The following is a 14326-nucleotide window of genomic DNA, read 5'->3' as shown; positions in this document are numbered from 1 at the left end:
CCTTAATAGACTCTGGGGCGGAGGGCTGTTTTATGGACGAGACCTGGGCTCGGGAACATGACATTCCTCTCAGACAGTTAAAGGAGCCCACGGCCTTGTTCGCCCTGGATGGTAGTCCTCTCCCCAGGATTCAGCGTGAGACGCTACCTTTAACCCTCACTGTTTCTGGTAATCATAGTGAAACCATTTCTTTTTTAATTTTTCGTTCACCTTTTACACCTGTTGTTTTGGGCCATCCCTGGCTAGTTTGTCATAATCCTTCCATTAATTGGTCTAGTAATTCTATCCTCTCCTGGAACGTCTCTTGTCATGTGAAATGTTTAATGTCTGCTATCCCTCCTGTTTCCTCTGTCTCTTCTTCACAGGAGGAGCCTGGTGATTTGACAGGGGTGCCGGAGGAATATCACGATCTGCGCACGGTGTTCAGTCGGTCCAGGGCCACCTCTCTTCCTCCACACCGGTCGTATGATTGTAGTATTGATCTCCTTCCGGGAACCACCCCCCCCCCGGGGTAGACTATACTCTCTGTCGGCTCCCGAACGTAAGGCTCTCAAAGATTATTTGTCTGTAGCTCTTGACGCCGGTACCATAGTCCCCTCCTCCTCTCCCGCCGGAGCGGGGTTTTTTTTTGTCAAGAAGAAGGACGGGTCTCTGCGCCCCTGCATAGATTATCGAGGGCTGAATGACATAACAGTGAAGAATCGTTATCCGCTTCCTCTTATGTCTTCAGCCTTCGAGATCCTGCAGGGAGCCAGGTTTTTCACTAAGTTGGACCTTCGTAACGCTTACCATCTCGTGCGCATCAGGGAGGGGGACGAGTGGAAGACGGCGTTTAACACTCCGTTAGGGCACTTTGAATACCGGGTTCTTCCTTTCGGCCTCGCTAACGCTCCAGCTGTCTTTCAGGCATTAGTCAATGATGTCCTGAGAGACATGCTGAACATCTTTGTTTTCGTTTACCTTGACGATATCCTGATTTTTTCACCGTCACTCCAGATTCATGTTCAGCACGTTCGACGTGTCCTCCAGCGCCTTTTAGAGAATTGTCTTTTTGTGAAGGCTGAGAAGTGCACTTTTCATGCCTCCTCCGTCACATTTCTCGGTTCTGTTATTTCCGCTGAAGGCATTAAGATGGATCCCGCTAAGGTCCAAGCTGTCATTGATTGGCCCGTCCCTAAGTCACGCGTCGAGCTGCAGCGCTTTCTCGGCTTCGCGAACTTCTATCGTCGTTTCATCCGTAATTTCGGTCAGGTGGCAGCTCCTCTCACAGCCCTTACTTCTGTCAAGACGTGCTTTAAGTGGTCCGTTTCCGCCCAGGGAGCTTTTGATCTCCTCAAGAATCGTTTTACATCCGCTCCTATCCTTGTTACACCTGACGTCTCTAGACAGTTTGTTGTCGAGGTTGACGCGTCAGAGGTGGGAGTGGGAGCCATCCTTTCTCAGCGCTCCCTCTCTGACGACAAGGTCCACCCATGCGCGTATTTTTCTCATCGCCTGTCGCCGTCGGAACGTAACTATGATGTGGGTAACCGCGAACTGCTCGCCATCCGGTTAGCCCTAGGCGAATGGCGACAGTGGTTGGAGGGGGCGACCGTTCCTTTTGTCGTTTGGACTGACCATAGGAACCTTGAGTACATCCGTTCTGCCAAACGACTTAATGCGCGTCAGGCGCGTTGGGCGCTGTTTTTCGCTCGTTTCGAGTTCGTGATTTCTTATCGTCCGGGCTCTAAGAACACCAAGCCTGATGCTTTGTCTCGTCTCTTCAGTTCCTCAGTAGCCTCCACTGACCCCGAGGGGATTCTCCCTGAGGGGCGTGTTGTCGGGTTGACTGTCTGGGGAATTGAGAGGCAGGTAAAGCAAGCACTCACTCAAACTCCGTCGCCGCGCGCTTGTCCTAGGAACCTTCTTTTCGTTCCCGTTCCTACTCGTCTGGCCGTTCTTCAGTGGGCTCACTCTGCCAAGTTAGCCGGCCACCCTGGCGTTCGGGGTACGCTTGCTTCCATTCGCCAGCGTTTCTGGTGGCCCACCCGGGAGCATGACACGCGTCGTTTCGTGGCTGCTTGTTCGGTCTGCGCGCAGACTAAGTCCGGTAACTCTCCTCCTGCCGGCCGTCTCAGGCCGCTTCCTATTCCCTCTCGACCGTGGTCTCACATCGCCTTAGATTTTGTCACCGGACTGCCTTCGTCAGCGGGGAAGACTGTTATTCTTACGGTTGTCGATAGGTTCTCTAAGGCGGCTCATTTCATTCCCCTTGCTAAGCTTCCTTCTGCTAAAGAGACGGCACAAATCATCATCGAGAATGTTTTCAGAATTCATGGCCTTCCGTCAGACGTCGTTTCGGACAGAGGTCCGCAATTCACGTCTCAATTTTGGAGGGAGTTTTGCCGTTTGATTGGGGCTTCCGTCAGTCTCTCTTCCGGCTTTCACCCCCAGTCTAACGGTCAAGCAGAACGGGCCAATCAGACTATTGGTCGCATCTTACGCAGTCTTTCTTTTCGCAACCCTGCGTCTTGGTCAGAACAGCTCCCCTGGGCAGAATACGCCCACAACTCGCTTCCTTCGTCTGCGACCGGGCTATCTCCTTTTCAGAGTAGCCTCGGGTACCAGCCTCCGTTGTTCTCATCTCAGTTCGCCGAGTCCAGCGTCCCCTCCGCTCAGGCTTTTGTCCAACGTTGCGAGCGCACCTGGAAGAGGGTCAGGTCTGCACTTTGCCGTTATAGGGCGCAGACTGTGAGAGCTGCTAATAAGCGTAGAACGAAGAGCCCTAGATATTGTCGCGGTCAGAGAGTTTGGCTCTCCACTCAGAACCTTCCCCTTAAGACGGCTTCTCGCAAGTTGACCCCGCGGTTCATTGGTCCATTCCGTATCTCTCAGGTCATTAATCCTGTCGCAGTGCGACTTCTTCTTCCGCGATATCTTCGTCGCGTCCACCCGGTCTTCCATGTCTCCTGTGTTAAGCCCGTTCTTCGCGCCCCCGCTCGTCTTCCCCCCCCCCCCCCCATCCTTGTCGAGGGCGCACCTATCTACAGGGTCCGTAAAATCTTGGACATGCGTCCTCGGGGCCGTGGTCATCAGTACCTAGTTGACTGGGAGGGGTACGGTCCTGAGGAGAGGAGTTGGGTTCCCTCTCGGGACGTGCTGGACCATGCGCTGATTGATGATTTCCTCCGTTGCCGCCAGGTTTCCTCCTCGAGTGCGCCAGGAGGCGCTCGGTGAGTGGGGGGGTACTGTCATGTACTGTCATGTTGTCTTGTCTCTGTCCTTTCCCTTCACCCTGTCTCCCTCTGCTGGTCGTGTTAGGTTACCTTTTCTCCCCCGCTTTCCCCCAGCTGTCCCTTGTCTCCTCTAACTACCCATTCACCCCGTTCCCCACCTGTTCCCTTTTTCCCTCTGATTAGGTCCCTATATCTCTCTCTGTTTCTGCTCCTGTCCTTGTCGGATTCTTGTTTGTTTGTGTCATTCATGCCTGAACCAGACTGCCGTCATGTTTGCTGTAACCTTGTCCTGTCCTGTCGGAATCTGCCGGTCCATCTGAGCCTACCTATGTTTGGTAATTAAAGAAGCTCTGTTTAAGTTGATTCGCTTTTGGGTCCTCATTCACTCACCATAACATAAAGACCCCTGACTACTAATATCAACACTTACATTTGGGTTTGGAGAAAACATTAACCTTCTTTAAGTTTCAGAAATATTACCTTGTGCCTTGTAATTCCGTTACCAAAAACCCACATAACTTCAAGATATTTTCACATTTGTCTTTGTGAGGAGGGGGGATAATGAAAGTTCACAGAAGTAATGGTGGAGCTAACAATTAGTTCTAGTGATTTTTCTGATGTATATTTTTTGGGTGAATTATTAAGTGATTAAAACTCGTAATTCCGTTACCAAAATGCTCTTGTTGATCGTATGGTTGAGCATGGTGTACTTCTTAAAGAAGAGAGTATTGTAGATTGTATGGTTGAGCATGGTGTACTTCTTAAAGAAGAGAGTCTTGTAGATTGTATGGTTGAGCATGGCGTACTTCTTAAAGAAGAGAGTCTTGTAGATCGTATGGTTGAGCATGGTGTACTTCTTAAAGAAGAGAGTCTTGTAGATCGTATGGTTGAGCATGGTGTACTTCTTAAAGAAGAGAGTCTTGTAGATCGTATGGTTGAGCATGGTGTACTTCTTAAAGAAGAGTGTCTTGTAGATCGTATGGTTGAGCATGGCGTACTTCTTAAAGGAATGTTTATTCAAGTTACGCCGCTTTTCTCTCCGTCAACAAGGGTAACGATTTCGAATGTACCGCCGTTTATACCCAATGAGCTGTTGGAGCGCGAGTTATTGCTGTTTGGGAAGTTCTCAAGTTCAATTAAGATTGTCCAGTTGGGTTTCAAACACCCGGCATTGAAACAGGTTAGGTCGTTTCAAACACCCGCCGTTGAAACAGGTTAGGTCGTTTCAAACACCCGGCGTTGAAACAGGTTAGGTCGTTTCAAACTCCCGGCGTTGAAACAGGTTAGGTCGTTTCAAACACCTGGCGTTGAAACAGGTTAGGTCGTTTCAAACACCTGGCGTTGAAACAGGTTAGGTCGTTTCAAACACCCGGCGTTGAAACAGGTTAGGTCGTTTCAAACACCTGGCGTTGAAACAGGTTAGGTCGTTTCAAACACCCGGCGTTGAAACAGGTTAGGTCGTTTCAAACACCCGGCGTTGAAACAGGTTAGGTCGTTTCAAACACCTGGCGTTGAAACAGGTTAGGTCGTTTCAAACACCCGGCGTTGAAACAGGTTAGGTCGTTTCAAACACCCGGCGTTAGGTCGTTTCAAACACCTGGCGTTGAAACAGGTTAGGTCGTTTCATCACCCAGCGTTGAAACAGGTTAGGGCGTTTCAAACACCCGCCGTTGAAACAGGTTAGGTCGTTTCCAACACCCGGCGTTGAAACAGGTTAGGTCGTTTCAAACACCCGGCGTTGAAACAGGTTAGGTCGTTTCAAACACCCGGCGTTGAAACAGGTTAGGTCGTTTCAAACACCCGGCGTTGAAACAGGTTAGGTCGTTTCATCACCCGGCGTTGAAACAGGTTAGGTCGTTTCATCACCCGGCGTTGAAACAGGTTAGGTCGTTTCAAACACCCGGCGTTGAAACAGGTTAGGTCGTTTCGGCGACAGGTGTTTATGTTTTTGGACTCACCGGAGCAGACTTTGGAGTTATCGTTTAAGTCAAGTATGACAATAGACTGTATATGGCTTATGCTAGTACGGGTAGTCAACGGTGTTTTGAGTGTGGTGATGTTGGCCATAAGCGACATGCTTGCCCGAAAAGGGAGAAGGCAGAGGGAGGGGCGCAGGTGGTCCTCGTAAGGACTGGGCCTAAATGTAATTCTAGATACATTTTTCAACCAGTGAAGGCTTTGATTTCTGGGTCAACAGATGGAAAAGGGATCTTAGAAAACATCACCAGAAAAAGTCTTAAAAGGTCCAATATCAGAACTACATAAAACCAGAATCATGTTGACATAAAGACCCCTGACTACTATTATCAACACTTACATTTGGGTTTGTAGAAATCATTTTGGTAATATTGTCTTGTTCCTTGTAATTCTGTTACCAAAAACCCACATAACTTCAAGATATTTTCACATTTGTCTTTGTGAGGAGGGGGGATAATGAAAGTTCACAGAAGTAACCAGTAATGGTGGAGCTAACAATTAGTTCTAGTGATTTTTCTGATGTGTATTTTTTGGGTGAATTATCAAGTGATTAAAACTCATAATTCCGTTACCAAATTATACTATACTAGCGTATACGTCCAACTTAAATGGTTTGTCAAAGTTGGGAGCGGCAAGCACTGGGGCACTACCAAGTAGTGCTTTGGCTGAATCAAAATGTCATGGCAGATTTCCTCCTCTTCGTCAGAGGTGTTGCAGGGATCGGGCCAAAACGCAGTGTGGTAAGTGTCCATGTTTTAATAGAATAAACTGAACATGACACAATATAAAATAACAACGTGAATATTAACGAAACAGTCCCGTGTGGCACAAAGACTGACACAGGAAACAAACACCCACAAAACAACAGTGAAACCCAGGCTACCTAAATATGGTTCTCAATCAGGGACAACGATAAACAGCTGCCTCTGATTGAGAACCATATCAGGCCAAACATAGAAATAGAAAACCATAGAAAAACACACAGACTGCCCACCCCAACTCACGCCCTGACCATACTAAATAAAGGTCAGAACGTGACAGTAACCCCCCCCCCAAAGGTGCAGACTCCGGCCGCAAAACCTGAACCTATAGGGGAGGGTCTGGGTGGGCATCTGTCTGCGGTGGCGGTTCTGGTGCGTGACGTGGACCCCACTTCACCAAAGTTCTGGTGCGCCTCTTCACCCACCTCTGTGGCCTCTTTAAAGCGGCGACCCTCGCCACCGACCTAGGACTGGCAACCCTAAAGGGCCCCACTGGACTGAGGGGCAGCTCCGGACTGAGGGGCAGCTCCGGACTGAGGGGCAGCTCCGGACTGAGGGGCAGCTCAGGACTGTCTGACGGTTCTGGCAGATGAAAAACACACGTAGAAAAACACACAGACTGCCCACCACAACTCACGCCCTGACCATACTAAATAAAGACAAAACAAAGGAAACAAAGGTCAGAACGTGAAGCATAGTTACATTCCTTGGACCACTTAAATGGTACTTTGGGACTAAGCAGAGATGTAAGGAGAGCTACTACCGTCAAAAAATTCTTACAGAACGTACGATAGTACCCTACCATCCCCAGGAATCTGCACAACTGGCGACAAGTCGTGAGAGCAGGAAAAGCAACAATTGCTTCCACTTTGCCAGTTATTTGGCACACTTGACCTCATCCCACCTGCGTCCCCAAGTAAGCCACAGTAGCCTTCCCAAACTCACACTTGACCTCATCCCACCTGCGTCCCCAAGTAAGCCACAGTAGCCTTCCCAAACTCACACTTGGCCAAATTGAGGTTTAAAGAAGCATTCTCCAACCACTGAAACACACTTTTCAAGGTGGCGAGATGATCAGACCAAGTTGACGAATTAATCCCCACATTGTCAAGGTAATACAATGCAGTAATAACCAACGAGTAATCTAGCTAACAAATCCAAAACTATTACCTTATACACACAAGTGTAAAGGGATAGAGAATATGTACATAAAGATATATGAATGAGTGATGGTACATAGGCAAGATGCAGTAGATGGTATCGAGTACAGTATATACATATGAGATGAGTATGTAAACAAAGTGGCATAGTTTAAAGTGGCTAGTGATACATGTATTACATAAAGATGGCAAGATGCAGTAGATGATATAGAGTACAGTACATATGTATACATATAAGATAAATAATGTATGGTATGTAAACATTATATTAAGTAGCAATGTTTAAAGTGGCTAGTGATATATTTTACATCAATTCCCATTATTAAAGTGGCTGGAGTTGAGTCAGAGTGTTGGCAGCAGCCACTCAATGTCACCACACATCTACACATTCACATTATATATAAATCACTGTACTATCAGTGTCAATTTGGGAAAAGTTATAAATTACTGGAGGCCTGTGCTAAACGGTGCTACAACCATTATATTATAAACTACTAACATGTAAGCTATCAGACTGAGATACACTAGCCTAGAGCTAGCTAGCGCTTAGCCAAGCTAAATATGGATAGCATCAAGCTAGCAAACTGTTAAATGCTATTTTTGTAGAAATATTAACACATTTTATCGTGACATCACATATTTACAAATATTACCTGAACTAAACTGAGTCTTTGATAGAAAATAAAACAAATAGGATCTAAAATATTGTTGAAAAAAAGTACAGAAAGTTCAGACGCCATCTTGTTCCCTTCTCTTACATGTAAACCATTAGCAACCTAGCCAACCTCCATTACTTACAATGGGGAAAATACCAACCAGTTTATCACTCTGTTAAAACTCCCTTCAATTGCCTTCAAACGTGACCAAACTCATGGACTATGTAGTTAACCATGTTACCTCAATGTACTGATAGTCATATTGGACTTTTGCACATTTCGTAACTGAATTAATAGGGTAAAATGATGAGATGGAGAAACGTTATTAGTTTTCAGTAGTAGGCATTCTCCAAGATTGAAGAAGAAACTTCTAAGACCTCACGATCTCACTAACGCTCCCCATTGACATCACAGCTCCCCCTAGCAGCAGTAATCATATACATTACTTTAAATGAAAATACCTGGGAGGCCTAGAAAATGATACAAGGGATGGATCCATCAGATAACAAATGAAGTAAAACATAAAGAATATGACCATACATATTTGTATGTGGCACATATACACATGGCATATGCTTGGGTGCCACCTTGACATCTCTGATCTGCTGCCTCAGTGGTGGAAAAAGTACTCAATAGTCATACTTGAGTAAAAGTAAAGATACCTTAATAGAAAATGACAAGTAAAAGTGAGAGTCACCCAGTGAAATACTACTTGTGTAAAAGTCTTAAAGTATTTGGTTTTAAATGTACTTAAGTATCAAAAGTAAAAGTACAAGTGTAAACCATTTCAAATTCCTTATATTAAGCAAACCAGATGGTACAATTTTATTATTTTTTTTCAATGTATTTGCTGATAGCCAGGGGAACACTCCAACACTCAGATATAATTTACAAACAAAGCTTCTATGTTTAGTGAGTCCTCCAGATCAGAGGCAGTAGGGGTGACCAGGGATGTTCTCTGTTTAGTGAGTCCTCCAGATCAGAGGCAGTAGGGATGACCAGGGATGTTCTCTGTTTAGTGAGTCCTCCAGATCAGAGGCAGTAGGGGTGACTAGGGATGTTCTCTTGATAATTGTGTAAATTTGACCATTTTCCTGTCAAAATGTAACAAGTACTTTTTGATGTCAGGGAAAATGTGTGGAGTAAAAAGTACATTATTTTCTTTAGGAATGTAGTGAAGTAAAAGTAAAAGTTGGCAACAATATAAATAGTAAAATACAGTACAGATACAAAAACGACTTAAGAAGTACTTTAAAGTAGTTGTACTTAAGTACTTTACACCACTGGCTATCTTCAATAAATGAATGCTAGAACATTGGTAGCCAGGATTAGCTGTTTGTATCTAGTCTCTTAATAATTGCATAACGGTGCAAGCTAGACACATGTTGTCTTTTGTTTGCATGTGAGCATGTCTTTTTCTGTCGGTCCTGTCAATGTTGAGTGATCACACATGCCTCAGCACACATAGGAGGTTACTTTGCCTGCTTGTAAATGTGGGCTAAAAGTGGGGATGTTTCATATGATTTCAGATCATCTTAACTCCCCACCACCAATGAACCATTTATTTTATTACAGAAAACCACTGAACCACCACTGCAATATAGACCTACACTAAGAACAAGGTGCTTTCTACAACCTAAAAGGATTATTCCTCTGTCCCCATAGGAGAACCCTTTTTGGTTCCAGGTAGAACCCCTTCTGTGCCGAGGTAGAACACTTTTGAGCTCCATTCCACAGAGGGTTCTACCTGGAACCAAAAATGATGTTCCTTCGGTAACAGCCAAGAACCCTGTTGGAACCCCTTTTTAGAAGAGTGTCCTCAACAAGTTCAACCTGTTAAGTTTACACCATTTCATTCTGTCCTCAAACTGCTGATTGGTATTCAAGATAACATGCAACATAGCACCACCACCGTTGAAGGTTTTCATCAACCTCTTAAATAGCAGTGTTCCTAGATCCTCCACCAGGGGTGACTGTAGTATCCTCAAACGGACAGAAAGGAGACACAAGAGGGCCCCCACACTCATTTTAGATCCCAAGAGGTCTTTATTTTCATACTGGATGTTCTCAACCTCATCACTATCTCCTTTGTCATCTTCCATTCATGGCATTTCAACATTAAAACAGAGGGCACATCACACTCATGTCTTTTTTTGGAACTCAAACCACACACACACACACACACACACACACACACACACAATTATAGCATCTTGTTTACATTTCTCACATTGTAGGCGCCCAGCTGAGGCCCTGGATGGACCATATTGCAATGAGATGGGCACAGGGGTATGTACAGTTGATGTCGGGAGTTTACATACACCTTAGCCAAATACATTTAAACAGAGTTTTTCACAATTCCTGACATTTAATCCAAGTAAAGATTCCCTGTCTTAGGTCAGTTAGGATCACCACTTTCTTTTAAGAATGTGAATTGTCAGAATAATAGGACAGAGAATTATTTATATCAGCTTTTATTTATTTCATCACATTCCTAGTAGGTCATAAGTTTACATACACTCAATTAGTATTTTGTTGCATTCCCTTTAAATTGTTTAACTTGGGTCAAACGTTTCAGGTAGCCTTCCATAAGCTTCCCACAATAAATTTGGTGAATTTTAGAATAGTTATATTTTTGTTTCATCAGACCAGAGGACATTTCTCCAAAAAGTACGATCTTTGTCTACATGTGCAGTTGCAAACCGTTGTCTGGCTTTTCTATGGTGGTTTTGGAGCAGTGGCTTCTTCCTTGCTGAGGGCCTTTCAGGTTATGTCGATATAGGACTCGTTTTACTGTGGATAAAGATATTTTTGTACCTGTTTCCTCCAGCTACTTCACAAGGTCCTTTGCTGTTGTTCTGTGATTGATTTACACTTTTTGCACCAAAGTACGTTCATCTCTAGGAGACAGAACGCGTCTCCTTCCTGAGCGGTATGACAGCTGCGTGGTCCCATGGTGTTTATACTTGTGTACTATTGTTTGTACAGATGAATGTGGTACCTTCAGGCATTTGGAACTTGCTCCTAAGGATGGACCATACTTGTGGAGGTCTACAATTTTTTTTCCTGAGGTCTTGGCTGATTTCTTTCAATTTTCCCATGATGTCAAGCAAAGAGGCACTGAGTTTTAAGGTAGGCCTTGAAATACATCCACAGGTACACCTCCAATTGACTCAAATTGTGTCAATTAGCCTATCAGAAGCTTCTAAAGCCATGACATAATTTTCTGGAATTTTCCACGCTGTTTAAATGCACATTCAACTTAGTTTATGTAAACTTCTGACCCACTGAAATTGTGATACAGTTAATCGTAAGTGAAATAATCTGTCGGTACACTTTTTTGGGGAAAAATAACTTGTTTCATGAACAAAGTAGATGTCCTAAACAACTTACCAAAACTATAGTTTGTTAACAAGAAATGTGTGGAGTGGTTGAAAAATGAGTTTTAATGACTCCAACCTAAGTGTATGTAAACTTGCGACTTCAACTGTATGTACAGTCCTTTCTAGTGTGGCGACAAATTAGTTGAACAGGAGAAGAGGATGAGGTTGGTGGTGGAGGAAGAGCAGTTGGGGTGGTGGGTAGAACAGCTGCAGTGACGTTGATTGGTTGCTCTGGCTCATCACTTGTTGACTAAAAGAAAGAAAGATTTAGACATTTGTTGGACATTGCCATAGTTCAACAGCTGAAAAGCCTTCATTAACATACTCCCAGAGATAGAAAGACATCCAGTATTCACTGAATGAAGGAGCCTATTTACAATTTCATTCATCAATTAAATAAATGATACTATAGTACATTCAATGACGTTATTATTGTAGACTATAGGCTACTCCTGTATCTACCTTCTACAATACCGTCATCATTGAATGAAGCAGCATACCTATCCACATTTATTATGGTAGGTGTGGTGGTGGTAGGGATGGTAGGTGTGATAGGTGTGGTGATGGTAGGGATGGTAGGTGTGGTGATGGTAGGGATGGTAGGTGTGGTGATGGTGGTGGTGATGGTAGATATGGTAGGTGGAATGATGGTAGGTGTGGTGATGGTAGGTGTGGTGAAGGTTAGGTGTGATGTAGGTGTAACAGCTGTGGTGGGTACGTGTGATAGTTGTGGTAAGTAGGTGTGGTAGATGTGGTAGGTAGGTGGGTAGGTTTGGAGGGTGTGGTGATGGTAGGTGTGAGAGATGAGGTGATGGTAGGTATATTACTTGTGGTTGGTAGTTGTGGTAGGTAAGTTTGGTAGGTGTGGTGATGGTAGCTGTGGTAGTTTTGGTGAAAGTAGATGTGATAGTTGTGGTATTTGTTGATTGTAGGTGAGTTGATGGTAGGTGTGATAGTTGTGGTAGGTCGATGTGATAGTTTTGGTAGGTCGATGTGGTAGTTGTGGTAGGTTGGTGTAGTAGTTGTGGTAGGTAGGTGTGGATGTTATGGTACGTAAGTGTGTTAGTTTTGGTAGGTAAGTGTGGTAGTTGTGGTACATATGGGTGGTATTTGTGGTAGGTAGGTGTGGTAGTTGTGGTAGGTAGGTTTGGTAGATTTGGTACGTAGGCCTGGTAGTTGTGGTAGGTAGGTGTGGTAGTTGTGGTAGGTAGATGTGGTAGTTGGGATAAGTAGGTGTGGTAGTTGTGGTAGGTAGGTGTGGTAGTTGTAGTGATTAAGCTTGGGCGGTATCCAGATGTTCATATTGTCATATCATCCTTCTCTCATACCGGGATTTACAGTATTACCGACATAGCACATGAGGGGGTGCTAAAAACACAAGAAAAACCTATTGCCCTCTATTACCAGAATGCTAACAAATTAGCACAAACTGATAGCAAATTCACATAGACGCTGTTAGCTAAATGCTAACAACTGAAAACGAACAAACTAATTGCAAAGCAGTGGAGGCTGCTGAGGGGAAGACAGCTCATAATAATGTCTGGAATGAAGTCAATTGAGTGGTATCAAACACATGGAAACCACATCTTTAATGTGGTTGATACCACTCCATTGACTCCATTCCAACCATTATTATGAGCCGTCGTCTCCTCAGCAGCTTCCACTGTTGCAAAGAAAGGCAAATCCAGCTCATAAAGTGATGTAAGGGATAATCAACGAGGGACTATGAGTTCTATGGTAAATAATGAACACTGTGGAACTGACCTTCCATGGACTTGCATTATTTTCCAGAGAACCATAAAGCCCTGAGTTGATTATCCCTTTTATACCATGGATATAATTTAACACATTTGCCGGCAGAAAACCTAATTCAACAACACCAATAATGTTTTCAATTTGACTTCAATTGTAATGTTCAACAGTCCAAACGTAATTACCGTGGATTGGAGGGAAGAGGTCCATGAACCAATATCAGTTTGTTGTATTCATAAACGTGGAAGCTACTGAAGTTTTAGGGAAGCATTTTTCAGGTAAAGTCCATTCAAATTCATTAAAAAATATAAAGTAAAAAAAAATACAGAAAGTGATTGACGTTTATTAGTGGGATGAGGTTCCTGAACCAATGACAGTTGTTTGTATTCATTAAAGTAATATGGGGTGGAAGCTATTGACGTTTTAAGAATGTATCTTTACTGTCAAGTCAATTTAAGTTGGTAGAATATCACCAAAGTCAAGAAATACAAAAGTAATTGCTATTGATTGGAGGGATGAGGTCCCTGAACCAATCACAGTTAGTTTTACTCATGAATGTCTCATGGGGTGGAATCTATTGACATGTTAAAGTATTATTCATGCAAATTTAATGAATGTTTGTCAAAAAGTATCCAAAGCCAACAAATACAAACACAAATTGCTGTTGATTGGAGGGATGACGTCCCTCAACCAATAACAGTTGGTTGTTTTCATGAAAGCCTAATGGGGTGGAAGATATTGATTTTTTAAAAGTATTTTTATGTAAAGTAACTTGTTTTACTTTTAGTAGATTTTATAGAACTTTAAAATAATGTAACTAATTGCATTCGAGAAAAGAGGTCTCTTAACAGTGTCAAATTTGTTTGAGATCTCTATGTCATGTCGTTGAGAAGGTATTGATATTTTTCATTTACAGGCAATTGTATGCGATGCAGTTTTAAGACGGTTCCTTAACCCTCTGAGCAGAGAATGGCACATTTTTAGCTACATTTCACCTCCAAAAAGTGAATATGACACCGAATGGTAAAAACAAGGGGTTTAACTTATTCACTATCATCAGCCAATTTAAAATATTACATTAATATATATATATTTTTCATTTAACCTTTATTTAACTAGGCAATTCAGTTAAGAACAAATTCGTATTTACAACGACGGCCTACGAACAGTAGGTTAACTGCCGTGTTCAGGGGAGGAATGACAGATTTTTACCTTGTCAGCTCGGGGATTCTATCTAGCAACCTTTCGGTTACTGACCCAACACTCTAACCACTAGGATACCTGCCGCCCCCGGTAGCCTAGTCAACCTTGCATGTTCCGTTGAAGAGGTTTGAAGAGCAAAGTCTGAATCTTTAATATAAAGCTAACTTCACCACTGTAAAACACTGTATGATTAAATCATTCAATATTGATTCACCAATA

This window comes from Oncorhynchus mykiss, chromosome 6 (assembly GCF_057628025.1).
Source record: "Oncorhynchus mykiss isolate SJ-2025 chromosome 6, ASM5762802v1, whole genome shotgun sequence".
Lineage (NCBI taxonomy): Eukaryota > Metazoa > Chordata > Actinopteri > Salmoniformes > Salmonidae > Oncorhynchus > Oncorhynchus mykiss.
The sequence above is the reverse complement of the archived record's forward strand: the minus strand, read 5'-3'. Positions refer to the sequence as shown.